Raw genomic sequence first — 15,250 nt, forward strand, 5'->3', positions numbered from 1 at the left:
CAATGAGGCAGAATATGAAGCTCTACTAACAGGCCTGCAAGCAGCTCGGCATGTGGGGGCGAGCCGAGTCATCATATATTTCGATTCCCAGCTGGTAACGCAGCAGGCAACCGGGCAATTTGGGGTGAATAGCGAGAGGATGCAATTTTATAAGGAGGCTTATGAAAAGATGAAGGGAGAATTCAAGGAGGTCACAGTCACGAAGATTCCTAGAGCTGAAAATGAAAGAGCGGATGAGTTGGCTAAAATGGCTAGTTCCCTGAGTACATGGACGCTCGACCGATCTATAGCGCAGACCTTCCTTGTAGCCCAGATAGATTTATAGAATAACGCGAGAGAGGTAATTGATTGGAGAGCGCCCATAATGAGCTTTCTTCAGCAAGGAGCCATATCCACCAACCCCGAGGAAGCACGTATGATCAGGAGGCAAGCCCACTCTTATGCAATGATTGGGGATCAGTTGTACAAAAGGTCTTTCTCCAGACCTCTACTCAAGTGCCTGAATATGGAGGAAGCGGACCAGGCCTTGCGAGAGATACATTCGGGGTGCTGTGGTAATCACGCTGGGGGAAGAACGCTGGCTCGGAAGGTATTGCTGGCTGGTTATTTCTGGCCTACCTTGCAGAAGGATGCACAGAGGTTGGTGAATATTTGTCTATCATGCCAGAAGTACCAGAGCCTGACGCACAGACCTACAGAGCTGCTGAGAACTTCTACAGTATCCTGCCCTTTCGACCAATGGGGTATGGATATCGTGGGGCCTTTCCCGATGGCTACCGGGCAGAGGCGCTTCTTGTTGGTAGCCGTAGACTACTTCTCCAAGTGGATAGAAGCAGAAGCCCTAGCCAGAATCACTGAAGATGCGGTGATCCAGTTCCTATGAAAAAATATCTTTTGCAGATTCAGCTTACCCCATAAGTTAGTGTCGGACAATGGCAGACAATTCCAGGGGCACAGGATACAGAATTGGTGCAAGGGGTTCAGCATAACTCAGGCCTTCACCTCAGTGGCTCATCCTCAAAGTAATGGTCAGACCGAGGTGGTCAATAGGGAGATAGTACGCGGGCTTAAAGTCAAGCTGGATCACATGGGAGGCAGCTGGGTGGACGAGCTCCCAGGCATTTTGTGGGCCTACCGAACGACGCCCCGAGAGAGCACAGGTCTGACACCCTTCCATCTGGTCTATGGTAATGAAGCGGTGGTTCCTCTGGAGGTCGGGATACCTTCTGTAAGAAGGATGATGTACGACGAAGAGAACACCGAGCGGCGGCTGGCTGAACTGGATTTCATCAGCGAAATTCGTGAGCAAACAGCTGCCAGGTTAGAAGCCTACAGACAGAGGATGAGACAGAACTATAATAGGAAGGTGATCCCTCGGTTCTTCGGAGAAGGTGACCTGGTCTGGAAGCAGATAAGGCCCTTAGGGGAAGTGACGAAGTTAGCTCCTCAATGGGATGGGCCGTACAAGGTTATCAAGAGATTGGCATCGGGAGCCTACTATTTACAAGACGCTCAAGGAAGGAAGTTGGATCGACCTTGGAGTGCCAACTACTTGCGGCCCTATCGAGTTTGAGGGGGTTGGCTCTGTGGACGTAGGCTGGATCAGACGAGGGGCGTGGAAACAGTAGGATAGCCAAGTGAAAACTCGAAAAGACATATGTACATGTAACGATTTCCCAGTTTAAGTGGCTAGTACAGATCATTTGAAAGGAGCAAAAATCTCATTCGGAAAGCCTTGAATGATTAGGTTGTGATTCAAGAAGTCTGCGGATGGAGCTCAAGAAGCCCGCGCTTAGTTGCCCGATAACTCCACACCGTGATATGGCACTGTCATAGCAAAGTGTGCCCACCGATAGAAATTGTGGAAGTCGATACGACATTCGCCGCAGTAATGAGCTTCTTCTCCTCTTGATAGTCGACAAGGTCAGACACTCCCATCGAGCCCCGAGACCGAGATTCCTCCTCAAGGCCTCGCACTTACTCGGTCGCCAATTTACTGAACCTCCACTTAGTGTCCTTCTCCGCAGCAGGTATCTCCGACCGAGTCTCCCCAACCCGATGGGCGAGCTGCGTCGATGTCCCGCAGCAAAGACTTTCTTCACGCACAACTTGAGCTCATCTCGACCGCCAGACCTTTTGTCGCCACCGTTGGTTAAAGCTCGAATCTCGGCTCACAAAGCGTGGCTGGCTTGATCGGGATCATTCAGTTGTAGCTCTAGTTCAGAGACTTTGTCCCGGAGGTCTTTGCTTTCATGATGGAGGGTGTGGAAGGATTGGTTCAGCACTAGGGACTCTGCGTGAGTCTGGAGCAAGAATAACAGCCCTCAGTTAAAACAAACTCGCATTCAGGAGAAGGAACGGGGTACTTACTTTAGCCCAAGACTTCGAGAACCTATCCATTTGAGCTAAGGGCGACAAGCTACCCATTTGATTCATGCTCTCTGCCCACAAGTTGCCAAGGCAGCCCTTCATTGCCAAGATGCTAGTAGAGACATCATGTCGTCGAGCCTGAGCTGCTTCAGAGGGGATAGTGGTCCTATAACAATGGCGGGCAGGTTGAGAAGGGCCGGCGGGTTGAGAAGGGCCTGCGTCTGAGCCAGGAGGAGCAGGAGGCGACTCGGGAGTGGGCTCGCCTGATGCCGGGCCACGTCGCTCACCGGGGCTGTCCTCCTCCTGAGGAATGGGGGTAGAACGAGATGCAGAGGGTCTTCCCCTGTAGGGGTTGGGGGAGGCTGCCAGGGAAATAACGCGACAATAACAAGAGGAAATGCTGTTAGAGCCAGCCAGGAGGACGGCAGGGAACACTGCGGCGATAAGGGAACAGCGTCGAGTCCGCGAGAAGTCAGACCTGGTCTTCGGCGCCGTCTTTGAAGTTGGGACTGACCATCAGAGCCAGAATCGTCAGAATTAGGCAGACCCTGGGAGGGGGCCGTGGCATTGCCACCCGTAGCGCCTTGACCAGACAAGTTTCGACCCGCGCGATGAAGAGCCGCGCGACCCCTTCGGGAGGCCCGGGGGGCTCCTCGGAAGACCCGCCTAGCTCGATGGCTAGCCTGAGCGTTACCCCGATCCTCGCTCGGGGCGACCTGTGGAGGAGGAGCTTCATGCGCAGCGGGGTCGGAAACGGGTTGGACTGCTGCCCCGGGGGAAACGGGGCCGGGATAAGGGAGTAGCCTCCTCTCCAAGATTACTCGGCCACGTCGCATTATTTCCAGATCGTCTAGGAGCAGGGGAAGAACCTCTGAGGCACGATACAGGGCCTCCGCTGTAGGCGTCGACACGGAAGGTTATCTTTGCAGATAAAACAAGCGTAAGCAGGAGAGAAGAGCCAAGCGCGGATTTACCTAATGAGCGCGGAGCCCCGGAGAAGGAGGGATTCAGCCGGAAAAAAGAAAGCATGTCTTCAGATAACAGTCTCGTCAGATCCAGGTGCCAATGCTCCATTCTTGTCGCCGCTGCAGCATAGGAGAGGTCCATGTGAAACTCTTCCAACGCCGGAGGCGGAGGAAGTTCAGGTTGCCAACGCAGGGAAACCGGAGAAAAAAGAACTTTTTCCTCCAGTTGGCGCGAGGAGAAGGGAGACGGGAGAAGAAGGCAGTTTGATTGTGAGCTTGAAAGTCAAAAAGACCATCGGCACGCCGAGCGAGAGCGAAAAAGCAGTGAAAGAGAGGAGCAGACCAGGAAACTTCGCAAACCTCACAGAGTATCACGAAGCCACATAAAATCTTTATGGAGTTGGGAGTTAACTGACCCAAGGGGATGTTGAAGTAGCGGCACACTCCAGATAGGAAAGGATGTGGAGGTAGACGAAGGCCAGACACAAATTGCTCAGTGAAGAAAGTACACGAACCCGGCGGAGGATCGAAGTAAAGGTTTGCACTAGTAGGGATGATAGGGCGGAAGCTAGCAGGGATTTCATAAGTGTACCGTAGGTCATCCCAATCTAACTCGGCGAAGGTCGAAATGCTTGGAAAATGCTCCGCCAACAGAGAGACCCAGGAAGGGTAGGCCATGGAGGAAGATAACACCTTAGAGGGTGGAAAGGACAATCGCAAAGGAACGCCAAAGGAGAAGGGACGGATCACGGCAAGGTCTCGGAGGAAATTAGTCGATGGCGGCGACGTTTGAGTGCTCTACTGTGATGATGAAAGAAAGAGTCAGATGATACTTATAGGTATAGTGGGTGCAGGACATTTTCGTAAGTCAGCAACGGACGGTAGATGCAGGGTTTGGAGTAGACGAGGAACGCTCTGTGATGAGCTTCGAGAAGGTAACCAGGGGCATTAAGGGAACGACAAGGGCTCGATATACGAAGCGCCTCCCTAGGAAGTTGTTCCAAACAGGACAGAAGTGTACGGAGGGGTCACCAGAAGGCGGATAAGTCAAATCAGCGAGCTGCACGGGCACGCGAGGTAGCCTTTAGCCCAGGCCAGCTCAGTAGAAGGGCAGCGATGGGGGGAGAAGCTACGTAGCGGAGGAAAGTAGACAAGGGAAATCTGATCATCGGAGCTCGGCCGAAATCAACGGACGACTGGCCACAGAAAACAAGCTACAAGCATGCGAAGGGGACGCGGCACAGTTGTCGGATCGTAGGGGAAATCGGAGATAAGCAGACCGAGGTCAGTACGATTACACAAATACCACCAAAGAAGAGCCGGTAGCCACGCGTCAAAAAGCAAGCGGCATAACATAGTTCTAGTTACACTACATTCGGAGAAGGAGGAGACAGGTTATCAGGAGTCGACCGAGGAGAAGTCGGGTCGGTTGGTTCAGCAGGAGGAGGGGCAAGGGCTTCAGAAGCTTCGGGGAGGGCGGCAGGAAGACCCTGGGGAGACATCTCTATGGGGGTTGGAGCGGCAGGACGGAGAGGAGCAGCCTGGAAGAAGAGCCCGTCATCCGCCTCAAAGGAGGGGAAGGTGTCCTGCGGCAATTCCCGGGCCAGGCGAGCAGTATCCAAGAAAGTGGCGGGGGGCGCTGCACGCAAATAACCTTGCTCGAAAGCTTGTCTCACCCCGCCAGCAGCCCCGTAACTCAGCAGCAGGACCATCCAGCGCCCCAGCTTCTGAAGGAAGAAGGAAGAACGAACATAGGCCAAGCGGTAGGCCTTCAACCGCCCGAGCTCTCCCGCCAGGTATTCTGCCATGGCGTCTTTGTCCTGGGTAGCCTCCGCGCGAGCTGCAGCCAGGTCACTCTGACCCTGAGACACTGCCTCCTGGGCCCGCGAAAGCTCCGCCTGCAAAGATTGAAGCTGGGCCTGGCAGGCTTCCCACTGAGCTCGCAGGGTGGTTTCCCGACCCACAGCAGCACTGGACACGGTTTGGGCTTCAGCCAGCCCCATCTGTAGGAGCTCCCGACCTTGCTTCAACAGAGCCAATTCCCTGGACTGGGCAAGCAGCTCTGCCTCTCGGTTTTTCAGTTCAGAGGTCGCCGCCTGACGGCGTTCCACTTCAGAGGCCAGAGAGGACTCACTCGCCTTTAAGGCCGCCTCCAATGCCCGCAGTTTGTTGGATGCGGCGTCAGAAAGGGCCCGGGCAGAGGCCGCTGATTCCCCGGCGGTAGGCAGACAGGAGTCCAGGCCTCCCAGGGAGGGCTCAGAAGGAGCTGTGAAAGATGAAGGGGGTTCCAGTTCCCGGAGACGGGCCTTGAGTGCCACATTCTCCCGTTCTAGCTCGGCCGCTCGTTGGACTACGCTCAGACTCGCCGAGCAGGTCTGCAAGTGCCCATAGGAGGGGAAAGGAGGTTATGGAAACACACACGCACGCCCAGAAAAAGGAAAGAAGGGAAGAAGGGATTCACCGCAACCAGAGAGCAAGCAACCTGATCGAGCTCTTCCAGAGGGTATTCGCTTTCCCAGAACTGCCGATGAGCCGATTGCCAGGAGTTGGCCAAGGCCCCGTGGAAGTCGACCCTGCCAAAAAAAGGGGATGAGGTAGCAGCCGGCACGTTCGCCGGGTCAGTCGCCGAAGGAAGCCTCCAGAGGGCCCTAAAAGCCCAGTCCGGGGAGGGTGGTTCAGAAATAGGCACGGCCGAGCTTGTTGGCATCAGAGGGGAGGAGGCTGGAGGAGTCAACGAATCCAAGGGTTGGCCACCAGAAGATGAAGGCGGGGTGGGTAGCACGCTCTGGAGTGGCGCCGTAGTAAGTCGGTCTAACGGCGGGCTTGCCACCTCTAGGTCATAGGCCTGTTCCTGGCCCAAACTTGTCTCCTGAGCCGAGCTCGTGCCCGAAGACTTGGAGGGGGAAGAAAGAATCACCACACGTTGGCGCTGTGAAGGTGGAGGAGAAGTGGCGGTGACCGGGACCGTCCGTTTCCTATTGCGCGTCACACGCAGCCGCAGAGTAGGACGGAGAGGAGGAGCCTGTCTAGTGGGCGAGGAAGCAGTCGCCGATTGATCGGAGGTGTGAGACAATGCTGGGTCTGCAGCGCTGGGGGAAGGTAGCACTGAGAGCGGCGGGGCAATCACAACATCAGAGGTCGGGGGTGCTGGAAGTTAAGGACCGAGGGCAGCAGCTGGATCAGAAGGTAGGCCTGGTGTCAGCTCCTGATGCAGGGCTTCAAGGACAGCAACTGCGGGCGTCTCTTGGCGGGCGAAGGAACGGAGGATAGCGGTCGCTACAAGAATAAAAAAGAAAAGGCACCTCAGTTAGCGAAGAACGGTGTGCAAGAATAGACAACTTACCAAAGGGAGCTCCGATTTCTACAGGGACGGGACTAAGACCGAAGGTGTATAAAATGCCTTCCAGCATCAACACAGACAAGCGAACAATAACACCGGTCAACTTGTCCGCAGCTGCAAAGCAGGCAGATTCATGAACATGTGGGGGAAAAGCCGGGAGGGGGCGCCACTGAGAAGACCCGGCTAAGGGGGAAGGCGGTTTAAGAAAGAAAAAGCGGGACCTCCAGCCCTTATTGGAAGAAGGTAGGCCGTCAAAGAACTTAAAGTCTGGCTTGGCCTGAACGTTGAATATCCCCACCTCGGCTCGCCGGAAAGAATAGAAGTGCTGGAATAGGTGAGGCGTCAAGGAAATTCGATAGATACGGCATAAGATGACGATTCCACAGATAGCCCGAAATACATTAGGAGCAAACTGGGAGACGCCGATGCCGCAATATTGGCACAAGTCTGAAATAAAGGGGTGTAAAGGAAAGCGAAGACCGCCCATAATCTGATCTCTAAATATAGTGATACAGCCCTCAGGAGGAGACGAAGGATGTTCATTGGGTAATGGGAGTCGAAGCTCATATGAGGAATCCAATTGCAGAAGGGATTGTAATACCGACAGGTCACGATGGTCCAAATCCGAAAGATAGCATGAATACCAAGGGAGGTCCTTACCATCCATCGTCGCGAGGAAGAAGTAAGCAAGAAGGTTGGAGGCGAGAAGGATCACAGGCCAGGAACGATCAGAAGGGCAGAGGGGTCGCGAGCTCAGGCCGGAAGAGGGCAAGTTGCACTAACAAGGACGAGCACGGAGGAGGAGAGGAGGAGAACGAAGCGTTGGAAAGAAAGCGGCAGATGACCTTTAGGGTTCATAAAGCCCATTCGTGCCTGGGAAGCACCGAGAATCGGGCCGAGTATCTTTTTGGGTAACCCGCCCCGCGCCGTCTAAAGGGAAGTAAGCATGGAGGCGTGCGAAAAAGGTATGGAAACTGATGTCAGGAAGCGTGGGCCATAAATGCAACGGACAGGTGTCAGCATAAGATTAAAGATAGGCGCGACGGGGTAATCATGACAAGGTGTGGCTCTAAAAAAGGGGCATCCCTCGGTAAGGTCAAGCGGGAAGATTTTACAGAGCTGCAAAGGCCAGGCGATTCAGTAGGGATTGCGCAAGGAACAGGGCTGATCAGCGGAGGTTAGGAAGGCACGGGTGGGCGGCCAGGGGAGCTGCTTACTCAGAATAGCTAGGCAAGCATCTCGGTGGAGACAGGCCCCAGGCCGGTTCGTTAACCACACCAGCATGCAAAGGCACGCGAAGCTCCCACAAGCTAGAAGAGCGTTGCGTGCCCGGGGCCGAATAAGGTTCAGGTTCCCTCTCTTCCGCCCACATCCTATACTATGCATGATATGCTTGCAGGAAGACGAGGGATGCGGCAGAACGAGCGCAAAACTGGCGAATAACGCCCAGCCCGGTAGAAGTAATTAAGGCGGTGCAGATGAGGCAGATGGAGGCTGAAGAGAGCATCACATTTGTGCTACTAGCGAGGAGGGTCCAGCAGGTCTCGGACCAGCGCCATCGCCACCGGTCTCGGACCGGAATATCATTACTGGTCTCGGACCAGCGCCATCGCGACCGGTCTCGGACCGGAATATCATTACTGGTCTCGGACCAGCGCCATCGCCACCGGTCTCGGACCGGAATATCATTACTGGTCTCGGACCAGCGCCATCGCCACCGGTCTCGGACCGGAATATCATTACTAGTCTCCCATCGCCACCGGTCTCGGACCGGAATATCATTACTGGTCTCGGACCAGCGCCATCGCCACCGGTCTCAGACCGGAATATCATTACTAGTCTCCCATCGCCACCGGTCTCGGACCGGAATATCATTACTGGTCTCGGACCAGCGCCATCGTCACCGGTCTCGGACCGGAGTACCCAGACACTCGCCCGCGTGCGAGTTATAAGTGAGCTCTGTCCTCACGCCCAACGACCTTTTTAGGTCGGCTCCCATGCGAGAATTAAAAGTGAGCCCCGCGCTCACGCCCAACGACCTTTTAGGTCGGTAGTCCCAGACTCTCGCCCCAGGGCGAGTTATAAGTGAGCTCTGTCCTCACGCCCAACGACCTTCTTAGGTCGGCTCCCATGCGAGAATTAAAAGTGAGCCCCGCGCTCACGCCCAACGACCTTTTAGGTCGGTAGTCCCAGACTCTCGCCCCAGTGCGAGTTATAAGTGAGCTCTGTCCTCACGCCCAACGACCTTCTTAGGTCGGCTCCCATGCGAGAATTAAAAGTGAGCCCCGCGCTCACGCCCAACGACCTTTTAGGTCGGTAGTCCCAGACTCTCGCCCCAGTGCGAGTTATAAGTGAGCTCTGTCCTCACGCCCAACGACCTTCTTAGGTCGGCTCCCATGCGAGAATCAAAAGTGAGCTCTGCCCTCACGACCAACGACCTTTAGGTCGGTAGTCCTGCACTCTCGCCCAAAGGCGAAGTTATAAGTGAGCTCCCTCACGCCCAACGACCTTCTTAGGTCGGCCCCATGCGAGAATTAAAAGTGAGCCCCGCCACGCCCAACCACCTTTAGGTCGGTAGTCCTGCACTCGCCCAGGCGAAGTTATAAGTGAGCTCATCTCACGCCCAACGACCTTCTTAGGTCGGCTCCCATGCGAGAATCAAAGTGAGCCTCTCTCACGACCAACGACCTCAGGTCGGATGCCATAAAAATCAGCCCCTCTGCGAAAATCATAAGCGAACTCGGTGCATATGCCTAACTACCTTTCCGAGAGATGTGCCTCACCTTGAGCAGAGCGTTTTCCATAATCAGGTCAGCTATATTTGGATTTATTTTATGCAAATTGCAAATATGCAGCAAATACGCAGGGCAAGGGGTGTGAAAGGCCATCTACCCTACTCCTACAATGCCAATATTAACTACAAAATCAGGTTTTACACATTCATCTCAGTTGCAGTTTTCAAGCACTACATTGACTTTATTATCCGAAATACATGCATGAAAAGAAATCATGAAGCGACTCTAGGCTCTTACCCAAGGGCCAATTTCTAAAAATGTGTTTACTAGATGAAAATTGAGCAGGAGAAACTGGGCCAAAAGGGGACGGATCGACGAGCGTAGCAACGCCGTTCAGCAAGGGAGGGATACAGCCTAGGCCACAAGCAGAAGCGCCGTTTGGCAAAGGAGCCACTGAGACAACTATTCCCGTGCCGCCTTTTACTCGTGGAAAGAATTGGCCTGGGAATGAACACTCATGGAAGACCCGGGGATTCGGAGCGTTCACGCTTGAGCCGCCCGCAAAGATCCATGACCGCTGCCGAAAGTGATAGTATGTTGCTTATCCTCAAGGCGCGAGGAGGAGAGCGCTTGTTCATGCTCTGACGCAACTCCTCGGATACCGAGTTGACATTACAGTTAGCTCGGCATCGCTCCTTCCTCGCCCCTTCCACATCCACGCAGATTGCAAGGCGGTACCGGTCTTCCATGGAACGCAGCTACCGGCGATCTCGATCCCGAGACACGCGATTCACCACGCTCTGAGACAAGTAGCGTGGTGAATTGCTACCATCACTCGGGAGGGTGGTTGGTCAACTTCCTGAGAAGAAGGAGGAGAATGCATCGTGTGGAGAAGCGGTTGGCGGAACGCAGGAAAGACAGCGTAAAAAAGAAGCGATAGCACGGAGAAGCAACCTTAAGGCTCCTTATAAAGAGGAATGGCAGCTGAATCCAAGCAACTAAGTGGGCGCGGCGCCCCAAGCGGCTGGCGACACAGTAAAGGAGGCATGATATCCCAAGCAACGTGACACAAAAGCTGATGCGTGACGCAGGAAGCAAGGTGCGCAGAGATATGCTGAGATCATAGAGATACGCTGAGGTAGATGCACAGAGATCTGTTGAAGTCACAAAGATAGGCCGAAGTCACAGAAATGTGCAGAGGTCTAGTCATCCTCCTTCGACTAGACTTGTGGGGGAGGCTTGTGATACGGTTAGTGATGGAGGGGCCCAAGAGGAAAGGATTAGAAAAGCCCAGGCTATGTGGCGGTCAAAAGTCACGAGGAGGTGGCGGTCAATAGTCATGGCGACTTGGCGGTCAAAAAGGCAGCCGACAGGGGTGGCTCAGATAGGCGTAAGCGGGTTGGGAGCGCAGAGCTGAGAGGAGTCACCGATCCACGTGCCCGCAGAGAGGGCCCAAACACAGAGCACATAGGTGGCCTGCAGAGTGAGCCACCGAACCACAGACTGCTGAGGGCCGGAAGTACAAAGTGAAGGATGCATGATCGGCAGATCTAAGAGGCCGAGAACTGGAAGTATAGGCCAATGGGTCAAGGCGGCAGAGCTGAGCCAAGCCACAGACCTGCGGTTGAGGGCCGGAAGTACAAAGTGCAGGATGCAAGGCGGTATAGGCAGCGAGGCGAGAACCGGAAGTATAGGCCAATGGGTCAAGGCAGAGCTGATCGGCCAACCACTGCACTGCGGTTGAGGCCGTGAAGTACAAAGTGCGGGATGCAAGCCCAGACGGCAGAGCTAGGCAGGCCGAGAACCGAAGTATAGGCCAATGGGCTCAAGGCAGAGCTGATCGGCCCAACCACAGACTGCGGTTGAGGGCCGTGAAGTACAAAGTGTGATGCAAGTCAGCAGAGCAAGGAGGCCAAGAACCGAAGTATAGGCCAATGGGTGCAGAGCTGATCGGCGCCGAGCTCAGACTGCGGTTGAGGGCCGTGAAGTACAAAGCGCAGGATGTGTGAAGATCGAAGCTATGTCTAGACTAGGGCTGCAGTGTGAGTGGGAGGCCAAATGCGAACCACAAAGTGGTGCGGGGGCACAATGACTCGGAGGAGCTAAGTAATACGGGAGCGGAGAATCTCAACGGTCCGTCAGGGGTAATCATTACATATCAACAATGCGAGCGAAGGCGAAGGTTCCTGAAACGAAAAGATGCCCTCGTAGCCAGTAGTAGCCTGCCAGCTGTCTCTCACTACAGGACAAAACCCAAGTGCGAAGGCGGAGGTTCCTAAACAGAAAGATGCTTTCACAACAAATAGCAGCGCGACAGGTGTCCAGGACTAGAGGACAAAGCCGGGCGTCCAACGTTTTCTGACAGGAGGGCAGGTTCTAGCAGGAGGACGGATAAAAGGGGAGAAATCCCTCGTACGCAGGTACGCACACACACTCTCTCGTCACTTTTTTCCACAACTATTTTTTCTTTCTGCTTCTTTCTGTTCTTTCTGGGGAAAAAGGACCTGACTTGAGCGTCGGAGGGCCTGATCCGGGGACTTTTTCCCTGAGTTTCGGTCTCTAACGTGGAAGGGGGAGATCGTCTGAGTGTGTGCAGGGTCCTGCAGCCGCATCAGCCACCCGTGGGGAGCCTGTACCGCCCGCGACTTTCCGTCAACGTCCAGTCCACCGCGACCGGCCTTCGTCCGACTCTGCTTCCGGACGGGATCACTTAGCATTTGAAACCAATTGATTAGTTGTTTAACTAATTCACTTTGAGATATTTCTAGTGCTTATTCCAGTCCCTGTGGATACAATAATCTTTTATATTACTTGCGATATTTTCGTACACTTGCGGAGAGCGAACAAATTTTTGGCGCCGTTGTCGGGGACTGCGCTATAACATTGGAAATTATCAATTGAGTTAGACTAAACATAACATTTCTATTTCTTTTCATTTGCATATTTGTAAGTAATCTCTAGTTTCTGTTTTCATTTTCCTGTATACTTTCTAACTTCTTGGAAATTCTTTTATAGCAATTTTAATTTTGCATTTTTTGTTTTCTAACATTCCAATCTTACCTTTCTCTGTTTTTAATTTCTTTGTTTGATTTAGTTTCTATTGCAATCTTGTTCTTGTGTATGCGAAGATCTAACTTTGCAGGAGAACTTTTTCCTCTTGACCCTGAAATTGATAGAACATTTCATAGAAGAAGAATTTTGCAGAGACAAATTGAAGAACAAGAGCATTTGAACATGGCTAATAGACCACTAAAGGATTATGCAGCACCTTATGCTAGAGGTTTTCGATCTAGTATTTCAAGACCTTCAATGGAGGCAAATAATTTTGAGATCAACTTGCAATTATTTCCATGGTGCAACAAAATCAATTTGGTGGAGGACCACATGAAGACCCTAATCAACACTTAGAAGTCTTTTATGAAATATGTGGGACAATGAAAATGAATAGTGTTCCTTCAGAAGCAGTGCAGTTATTATTATTTGGGTTTTCTTTGAGAGATAGGGCCAAGAAATGGTTGAATTCTTTGGCTCCCAACAGTATCACCACTTGGGAACAATGTGAGCAACAATTCCTTGATAAATTCTATCCCCCAAGTAAAACTGCTCATATGAGGAATTTGATTGCAAGTTTCAAACAAGCTAACTCAGAATATCTATTTGAAGCTTGGGATAGATACAATAGTATGCTCAGACAATGCCCTCACCACGATTTGGAAAGATGGTTAGTGTTGCATACTTTCTATAATGGTATTAATTATCATACCAAAGTGTCCCTTGATTCAGCTGCTAGAGGGGCACTCATGAATAAAAATTTGGATGAAGCTGAGGAAATCATAGAGAGTGTAGCACAAAATCATCATCAATGGGCAAATGAAAGAAGTGGTGGTCATCCTTCAATAAACCCAATAACAAAAGCATCAGGAAAGTTTGATGTTGATGCAGTGACTTTATTGGCTGCAAAACTTGATGCTCTTACAAAAAAATTTGAGAATATGGGGACTAGTTCAAATATGGTAAATGTCATTGCTACATCTTGTGAAGTATGTGGGAGTTCAGAACATTCAAATGACTCATGTCCATTGGGAGCTATCACTAGACAAATTAATCAATTGGAGCAATGCGATGCAATCATGGGTTTCAATCAAAGACAGAACAACCCATACTCAAATACTTACAACCCTGGATGGAAAATCATCCGAATTTCTCTTATAGAAATAATCAGGATCAAGGACCATCTATGGGGGCAAGACCAAGTTTTTAATCTGGGCAACAAAATTTTCAGCAGCAATCTTTCCAAGGATTTCCTACATCCAAAATTGAAAAGATGCTTGAAGAAATTATCTCCAATCAAAATGAAATGAAGCAAGATCTATTAAAGCTTACTCAGAGAATGGATAATTATGAAAAGCATCAAAAGATTCAGGATAGCCAAATTTCCCAGCTAGCTTCCTCATCTTCTAGAGTACCAGGACAACTTCCTGGAAAACTTGATGTAAATCCTATGGAGCATTGCAATATAATTGAGCTTAGGAGCGGACGGACCTTGGGAAATCCCCAAGTGACTGCTCAAAAAGGGATGCAAAATGAAGAAGAGCTCTCTCCTCCTACACCTAGTTAGATTTTTGATAATGAGGAGAATACCATTGAGGTTGAAGAGACTCTTCCATTAAACCATCAGAGCAAAGTTATCCCTTTTCCCCAAAGACTCAATATGCTTAAAAAGGATGAAGAATTTGGCAAAATTTTGGAGAAGGTTAAAGAGATATGTGTTGAAGTTCCTCTTATAGATGCTATTCTTCAAATGCCAAAGTTTGCCAAATTCCTGAAGGACATCATGCCAAATAAAAGAAAGAGAGGAGATGTAGAGACCATTTCACTAACTGAGGAATGTAGCGCTCTTTTGGTGAAGAACACTTCCCCGAAATTGAAGGATCCAGGGAGATTTTATATTCCTTGCAATATAGGAACAGAATTCATTGAAAAAGCTTTTTGTGATTTGGGGGCAAGTGTTAGCCTCATTCCCTATTCAATTTGTAATAAGTTAGGTCTCAAAAACATTAAACTTACTACTATGACACTACAACTTGCTGATCATTCTTGCAGGTACCCTATGGGTATTATTGAAGATGTACCAGTAGAAGTTGGTGGGAGTGTTATTTCCATAGATTTTGTTGTTGGACATGGAAGAGGACCCTAAAATTCCTTTCATATTGGGAAGATCATTCCTTGCTACAGCTGGAGCAATTATTGATGTTAAAAATCATAAGTTGTCATTGGTAATTGATAAGGAACAGTTGGAGTATGATTTATCTAATGTCTCTAACCATGTTTCTTCTCTTTTAAATGCTTGTAGTAGGGCAAGCATTTAAAAACTTGAGGAATAGAATTTCCATCCTCATGGAAGGTCACCTAATGAAAAGAACAATTTGGTGGAGGATGTTGGGAGGAGAACTCCCAACAAAAATGAAAAATATGTCTGCCCTCCAAGGGCAAGGAAAAGAGAAGAATAAGTTGGATTGGTCGAGCTAAAGACCCTAAACAAGCGCTTCTTGGGAGGCAACCCAAGGGTTCTTTTAGTTAGTTGAATTTTGTATTTTCATCTTTATTTTGTTTTCACTATGTTTCTATTTTGTTTTCAGGTTAAAATCTACTTCCATGAGCTGGCCATGACTTCTTCATGGGCATGGAAGTATTGGAGAAGTGGATTAGGAGAATAAATATCAAATGGAATAAAATAGGGCATGGCCGTGTCCTGTACACGACCAAGCAAATGTAGCAGTGAAGGAAAAGGATCTCTGGCCGTGTGTACCAGACACGACCGTGCAAAGAATCCAGAGAAG

The 15,250-nt window shown here is 50.9% G+C and overlaps 1 non-coding gene across 1 annotated transcript; it reads right to left on the minus strand.

The window, feature by feature from the left end:
- Positions 1 to 13,016: 13,016 nt before the first annotated feature.
- On the minus strand, positions 13,017 to 13,122 carry LOC122039245. The gene has a single exon (XR_006128112.1). It is a non-coding gene; the product is annotated as a small nucleolar RNA R71 (small nucleolar RNA).
- Positions 13,123 to 15,250: the final 2,128 nt, after the last annotated feature.

The sequence above is a fragment of the Zingiber officinale genome, chromosome 1A (genome assembly GCF_018446385.1).
Source record: "Zingiber officinale cultivar Zhangliang chromosome 1A, Zo_v1.1, whole genome shotgun sequence".
In the NCBI taxonomy this organism is placed as follows: Eukaryota; Viridiplantae; Streptophyta; class Magnoliopsida; order Zingiberales; family Zingiberaceae; genus Zingiber; species Zingiber officinale.